We start from the raw sequence: 8,156 nt of genomic DNA, 5'->3' as shown, positions 1-8,156 counted from the left end.
AACATTTTTGTTTATCTTAGATTGGTCATCATTTCAAAGGGAGACTACAGCCAAGAAATCGAGAGAAGGCTGAGACTTAAAAAAGTAGCAATGGAAGAATTAGGAAAGATCAAGAGCAACGATGTGTCATTAGAAACCAAGTCTAAGATCATCCACATCCTCCTATTCCCAGTTACTATATACGGATGTGAAAATTGGACAATGGAGAAGTCTGACAAGAAAAAAAAACTTGATTCATTCAAAATAAGGTGTTGGAGGAGAACTTGATGGATAGCACGAACTGTTGGAAAGACAAACAAGTGCGTCCTAGAGCAAATTAAGCTCGAAACATCCCTGAAGGTAAAAACAATAAAAATAAAGCTGTCCTACTATAGACATCATGAGGAGGCAGGGTACTTTCGAAAAGATAATAGTGCTGGGAAATATAGAAGACTGCAGGCAAAGAAGGAGACCAGATCTGAGACGAATTGACTCAATAAAGGAGGCCATAGGCATAAGTCTTCAGGAGCTGAGCAGGGCTGCAGAGAAGGCACTGTAGACATCACTCACTCATAGGAGTGGGAGTCAACAGCACACAAGACACACACACATAATATAAAAAATTGGTTAAATAAAATGCAAAATGTCCAAAAATGGAATATCTTACCTGACAATGTTATGAAAGCACATTTGTTGATATGTAAAATATTTAGTTTTAATCACATGTAAAAATATTTGCCTGTGTTACATAATAAACATTTGTTTTTACCTTCACAGGATATACTCTCAGAATTATCTAAAGTGTTAAATTATATACTATGTCAAGCCATGTCTCATGTATAAACCTTTCATTTGTAAGAGCCAGTGAATTCCTTCTTTAAGCCATATGGCATTGAGTGTCCTGTCATTCGTGACTAAAAACATTCTAATAACATATTTTTAAGGAAATGAAAATTTTCAAACTCTAACCTATCACTTAAAACACCAATACATGTGTACATATACTTGTATACATGATGGTTGAAGTCTACAGATACAATTAAACATTGTCTGTAGCAGTTATATTTAAATAGTAAAATTGCATGATTTCAAAAAATCTGCATTTTTTGATGGCATAATTTTTAAGGTTTTATTAACACACATGCAGTGTGCACACAATCTATCTATTCATTTTCTTCACTGCGCAGCCTGGCATTGGGATTGGTGACTCTGATGGCCAGCTGGGTTGCTCCATCCACAGCAGCTTTGTGGTTCTTCGAGGAGATGCTGTGAGCAGCCTCAGCACAGTAAGGTTCGTGGCACATCAGCAGCACTTCAAGCTCCTTGACAGTGTGGCCCAGGAACTTTCGAAAACCGCTGGGCAGCATGTGCTTTGTTTTCTTGTTGTTCCATAACCAATGCTGGGCATCAACATCTGGCCCTTGAATCTTCTGCGCACCCTTACCTTGTCCATACCTCTGGGTTTCCGCCAGTTCTGCTTAATTTTGACAAATAGTCTGACTGGTGCTGAACGAACTTCTTGGTCCTCTTTTTGACAATCTTGAGTTTCACGAGGGGCTGAGGGCTGCCATGGTGCTGAGTAATAGATGGCTGGCACCTCCGTAGGCAGTGCCGAGGAAGAGAGCAAAAATCTGTATTTCTAATGTTTTCTTCTGCAAATGTTTTTATGGTATAATAAAGAAAAAATAAATACTAATTTTAGAAACAAGAATAAGAAAATTACTCTTAGATATCTCTTCTTTCAAATAAGTTTCTTATACTACTTGTAGATCAGGCAATTTGAAGATGTTTTCTCCAGTGAAAGTATGAATATTTACTGAATAAATGCATGCAAGCATTTGTGAGTAAATAAGTGAGAGCCTGAAGGTATCTGGGTGGATGGCCATTCACCTTCTCATAGAGAAGCATATAGAAGGAGCACCTGTAGGTCAGACTAGGTTTTTCTTAAGGTGCATATCTTGCCAGTTTCAGCACACGAGTAAATAATAATTTGTGACACACTAAAAGATATATTATACAAGTATTTTTTGCTAGCCTGACAAAAAATAGGTATAATTTTTATTCATTGACACCAGGTGGCTGTTGTCACTTTTTTAATATGATAATCTGAAGGAAAAGGGGTCAGTGCCCCTGACTATATAGTCAGGTTTTGCATGTTTTGAAAATTCTTGAGGCACATCCATGTGCCATATTTTTTTGGTCTGCTGTAGAATTTTAGTAATTTATGTGTGTCCTGAGATGAAAAAGGTTGAAAACCACTGATATCTTATCACTAGATTTGAATTCTATATTAGTATTATTATGATATTAATCTTTATCTTATAATTCTTTCACATATTTTAAAAATATTTTTACATTTGCATTTTATTTTGTAGCTAAATGTATAGCTGTGTATGTGTTTAAACTGCTTTACTGTTGACGACCAGCACCATTTTATAACATGATTGTTTTATTCATCTGTTCTTTTTATTTTGTCTCTCATAGTGTATGTTTAAGAAATGTTTTTCAAGAAAAATATATAGATGCTATATTTTTTGTGCCTAATCATATCTGAGTTTGCTTTTTTTCCAGTATTACCATTATTTTATAGGCAGGAAAACCAAAAGGTCCCATTTCTGGCTATCTAGGGCCATAGAAATAGAAATAGAACTACAGTCTCCAGCATCTGTGTCTACCCCTCCAGATCATAGGCAGGTTTCCTGGAAGCAGTTGCTAAATATTAGTACTTTGGGACCCTGTTTAAAGGAAGGTCACTTTTGTTGTTACCACTACTTTTAAAAATATGATCATCAGGAGAGGGGATGTCTTATGTTAGATGAGGTGGAGTTCAGAGGTTAGCGAAGATGGTATTGAATTACCTGAGTCATACCTGGGATTGTTTTACTCCACCCTTTGGAATAGAGAATCATCTAAACCACAGTGACCATGACCCCTAGGATGCTGACCATGAATGTGATTAATCCATGTCAATGTCTGTAATCCTATTTAAAACAGGGCCCAGTGAAGGGATAGATTGTTATCATGATCAGTAGTATTATTTGCCATTAATAGTAATTGCATGCTCATCTTTCGAGATCTTTTGGAGGTAATTGAATCACACCACTCAAGAATTCAGACCCTTCTGCTGGCCTTCTACTTTCTTTTTGTTCTCCTCATCCTCACCTCATGCCTAGGGTTAGATGGTACAGGTGTGGAGGAACCAGATCTCAAATCTTGAACTGTGGGTTCCCAAGCCAATGTTCTTCCTGGGACATATTGCTGCTTTTATTTTCAAAGTCCTTTACAGCATATCAGTACAATCCTTCAACTTGTCTTTCTGTCACCAACATCTCAGACATTACTGCAGAATATATATGTATATATGCAGAATACACACACATATATACATATATATATATACACACACATACATATTCATCCATTAACCCATTAACAAGTATTTATTGGACAGGAATATATATATATTCATCTGTTAATAAGTACTTATTAAACATGAGTATGTGTTTTTGGTTTCTTTACACATATAGGACAAATTGACTGAGTATGAACTCAACTTAAAATTGAGTATTTTAAGTTGACTGAGTATTGTCAACTTACAATTGTTTTCTTTCAAAATCTTGTAGATAAACTGCATTACTATCATTGTTGTTGCTTTGGCATTCTATTATGCATACTGAGAGTAGTTTAATGTGTGTTTAATTTGAAAGTAAACTGTGTTCCTCAAACCCTATATGGTTTTACTTTATACTATGGCCAAAATGTATTTAGATGTAATTCTTTTTCATTGACATTGTCCAGAGTATGGTGATCATATTCAAAGTGCAAGTTCCTAAGGAAACTTTTCTTTTATATAATCTTTACTTGTTTTTCTTATTTCATTTGTCTTTTTGACATGCAATTACACATATGCTATTTTTCTTCCCTTCCTCTTCCACACAATTCAGTGGGCTGGATATTCTCCATTTGTCCCACAGATCTATTCTCCATCCTTCTTCACTTTGCTCTATGCTCTGGAAGTCTGACTGTAAAACTGGTTTTCCTGTCCCTCAACAACCTTTCAGTTGTCTCTGGCCCATGGGACACATTGTCAGAGAATTGGAGGGCGAGAAAGCTGACATTTATTTGCTCAGCTCCCTTACTGCTGGGTCAAGGATGGGAGGTGATGAATCTTTCTACTTCAGACACAGCTTCTGCAGGCCTTGTTTTACTGCTTTCTCCAAGGTTCATTACTTGCTGTTCCATCACACCTTCTGACTAGGGGTGGTATACCATCCATATTATTGCTAGTTCTTCCAGATGCCTTTCCAATCTTTGTCTGTTTACCTTAACCCTACTCATACCATTATAAATAGTGCTTTCATAATCCTCAATTACTCCACTTGATCATCTGTTGCATTGGTCAAAAAGTCTGTATGGTTTTTTCCTTAAAATAAAATACACGTTTTTTAATTTTCATTAATAAGTTTATTGATTTGGATATTTTGAATATGTTGACTATCTCTCACATGGTAGAACATTGATTGTTCTCAGTTAATGTCTTAATTTCATCACTCTCCACTTTAGCTGGTCTACCTGACCGTAGAGCATCATCCAGCAAGAAATCTCCAGCATAAAACTTCACACACAACTTTTGACACTTTCGATCAATCATAGCACTCCCTCCATACACTGCACAAATCTTTGTTTATGTCCTAGTTGTGTTTTTATCTTTCTTGTAATAATAAAGCATAATATGCCAAAAATGGTGCTTATTTTCTTCCATCTTCAATATTAAATGGGTACACAAAAATTCACCAATTTTTGATAAGTTTTTTTTCAAATGCACACTGGTGTGACAGCTGTCACAATACAGTTTAACAAAGTTACAAATGAAGTTAAAGACAAGTAAGCACTACTAGAGCCATCTTATGGGAAAAAAACAAATGAACTTTTAGGCCAACACAATAATTATTTCCTGCAAGAATGTTTTTTCCTTTACTGACATAATACTTATTTTTCTTATATTTTGTTCTTCATTCTGTGGGAAGCAATAGAAAACAATATTAAAACAAAAAAGAGCTCCATAAATAATCATTTGCCTACCAAAGAATCTACACCAATATTTGTATTTGACTTTTTACATCCAACTTTTCAATTTCATGTCCTTTCTACATGTATGGATTTGCAATGTAAATTATAATTTAAATTATTTGGAATTATTAACAAAAAACTAGAAACTATTCAATTAATCTTTACTACATAAAACTAATGACTTGCAGTATTAGTATATTTGTGTTTTACACAGGGTTGGCAATTTAAATTAGCCAGAGGATTGATTGAACACGAATAATACAGGTCAAAAGGTAAAACTGTTTTTACAGTTATGTTAAATAAATTGTTTTACAGCTATGTTTATGTGATAATTATCTCAGCTCTAAATAGGACATACTTACTATACTACCAAAACAAACTGGTGCTAAAAGGAATTTAGAAACCAATAGTGTGTTTGTGCTAAATCTGTCAGATATACCTAACACAATGAAGTAAAGATTTGGCCATTGTCTAATAATTGTAATCCAATATGGAGAGCCAATTGAGAAATGTGTAAATCAACTGGAAAATTAACAAATCTCTGCTTGATTTTGTTTGTGCAGGTAAAAGCTCAGGGAAATCTCTGAGCAGTGTTTTATTTTGATTGGTAAGCTTCAGTCCTTGCAAAAAGAATCAGCCTCAACAGTATGCAGTGAATGTGGGTATAGGTGTGGATGTTTGCCCTCAAGTGAAAAACATAAATACTGTCCTAAAATTATGGGGAAAAAAAGACCACACATGTGAATGAAAGAAACTTCAGGGACTAAAATAAAACTAATTGTGTGCTTAGAGCTCTTCCTGGCAACATGTGCTTTGAAGAGAAGGATGGGAGAGTTGGGAACTTTCATGTGGGAGAAGCTGCAAGGATAGTCATGTCTTCAGCAGAAGGCATGTACAAGCCACGCTACAAGTTTCACCTCCAAATGAGTAGAAGGGCAGGTTTTATGTTCCAGAGTTCACTCATACAGGAAGCAATTGAGTTTCTGAAGATGAAAGCCTGTTAAATGTCCTGGGAACCAGCCAAAAACAGCTAACATCACTGACAGGATATGATGGATGATTAAAAACAAAAAAGTAAAGAAAAGAGATATAATCTTTGAGTTACTTGATTGATCTTTTATAAAGAAAAGTTTTAAATATACTGAAATACATAAAACCTTGCATATTCTAATATTTCAGAATAAAAAACTTTTCAGTGGTTTCAATTATTTAATCAGAGATCATATGAATCACTCAAAATGTAATTATTTTTAAAGTGATATTTTAAAAATAAAGTGACAAATTTTAAGTATCAATCTAGATTGACTACAGCATTTTGTGTAAAAGGTGGGGTCCCATGTTATCATTTATACTACTTATATGTCTATTTTAGTAACAGTGGTACATAACTTTTGTAAAAACAGGAAGTCCAATTTTCTATGTGTCATAATTTTATAAAACCTTATTTCTTTGTAAATTGAGTAAACATACAATTTACAGCTTTGTTTTTGTCATAGTTTTTACAAAATCCTCTTTCTAAAATTCAATCACAACAATTTAAAACACAAAGTAAGTAAAGATCACAATCTATTTTTTTTCTCATGTTGCATATGAACCCTGAACCTCCAAGTTTGCTCTAATGAAGTATTGCTTTCTGCCTTCTTCCTGTTTTTAAATTTATCACTCATCCTTCCCTGTGAAAACAACCCCAACTTTGACTAATTTCTTAATTACTAGACTCTACTAGAAAACTAAGAAACAGATTAGGCCTAAATAGACTATATGATAATAGTATTTTAGGTCACTTTCTCGGTGAGAAAGAGAAAGCACCCCTGACATCCAGGAGCTGGCCTGGCACTCCCAGCTAGATCCTCATGTTTGGTTAAACGCCAACAATTTCACAAAACATCAATATGAGACAAGGCACTCTGGGATCATGATAGATCAAGGCATAGACAAAACAGTGCTGAACATGACAAAACATGAACATTGTCCATGTCACAAAATGCCAAATACCCTCCTTGTCCAGCTAATGTGGCTGACTGTTGCATATTTGTCAATGATAGCTTTAGTGCCTCTCTTTTCTTCCTTTTTTTCAGATTAAAATGCATCAATGCACCTAATTATAGAATCACCTCCATTTTCTGATAGCACTCAATCAGAGTGAATTCCCTCTTCCTTGAATACATCCCCAAATCACTGAATACAAGCTTAGATCCTGCGGTAAGTCATTCCTAACATCCAGTTGCTGGGATGCCCAATGGCACACTCCAATGGGAATTAAACCCAGCCTTGTTTGTCATAGGTGTGTTCTTGCTGATCTTTCATGTTGAGGGTGTTGACACTAAGTAACACCAAAGTTTAATAGCTTACAAAATTCAAAATAGTGAACAAAGGTGAGGATTTTCAAAAAAATATTGGATGGGCAATTCTGGGATCCTGTTGGTCAAGCAATCTTTCTTCCTTAGATAGAATAAAGCATTGTTTAAGTTCTTATATCCATTTTCATTTATTTAATCATTCAGTTATTTAATCATAATTCTATTATTAAACAATAATTTATTACATACATACACTGAGCCAGGCAGTGTGTTGGGATCAAAGAATAAGAAAAGTGAAAGGTGGTGAGTGGAGGTGGGAGAGGATATGGAGGGATAAATGGTCATGAAAAAATATACAATAAAAAGAAGAAAGGAAGAAAAATGGAAGTTTCTGTATTCATCAAAAGTCCAGATTAAGCCAGATATTAATTAGGTGATTATATACAGTTCCCAAGAATGAAGAGGATTTTTGCCTCATACACTCATACCTGTCCTCATGGTACAAGTCACCATGAAATTAAAACTGCTCTGGTGAAATATGTATTCCAATGTTATGCTGTTTATTCAACACACAGGGAATAAATAGATTAGTTTATATACTACTGTATTAAAGGATATAAAGAAATATTCTCTCCTTGCTACTGTAACTGACATCTGGGAATAAATACTAAACATTAAAATGATTCAAGGCACAATTTTTTAAAGTTCTTTTCTAATTTGATTATGTAACCCTAAAACCAAGAATTTAATTGCCTTCCTCAATAGAATAAAAGCAAGGTGGACCTATTATTCATATCAATTTACATG

At 34.6% G+C, this 8,156-nt stretch overlaps 1 pseudogene; it reads right to left on the bottom strand.

Moving 5' to 3' along the window:
- Window positions 1–1,142: 1,142 nt before the first annotated feature.
- On the bottom strand, window positions 1,143–3,146 carry LOC123824831 (annotated as a pseudogene).
- Window positions 3,147–8,156: the final 5,010 nt, after the last annotated feature.

This window comes from Phyllostomus hastatus, unplaced genomic scaffold (assembly GCF_019186645.2).
Source record: "Phyllostomus hastatus isolate PE091 unplaced genomic scaffold, TTU_PhHast_1.1 phas_contig_1, whole genome shotgun sequence".
Classification (NCBI taxonomy): domain Eukaryota; kingdom Metazoa; phylum Chordata; class Mammalia; order Chiroptera; family Phyllostomidae; genus Phyllostomus; species Phyllostomus hastatus.
This window is presented reverse-complemented; position numbering and strand designations above follow the sequence as displayed.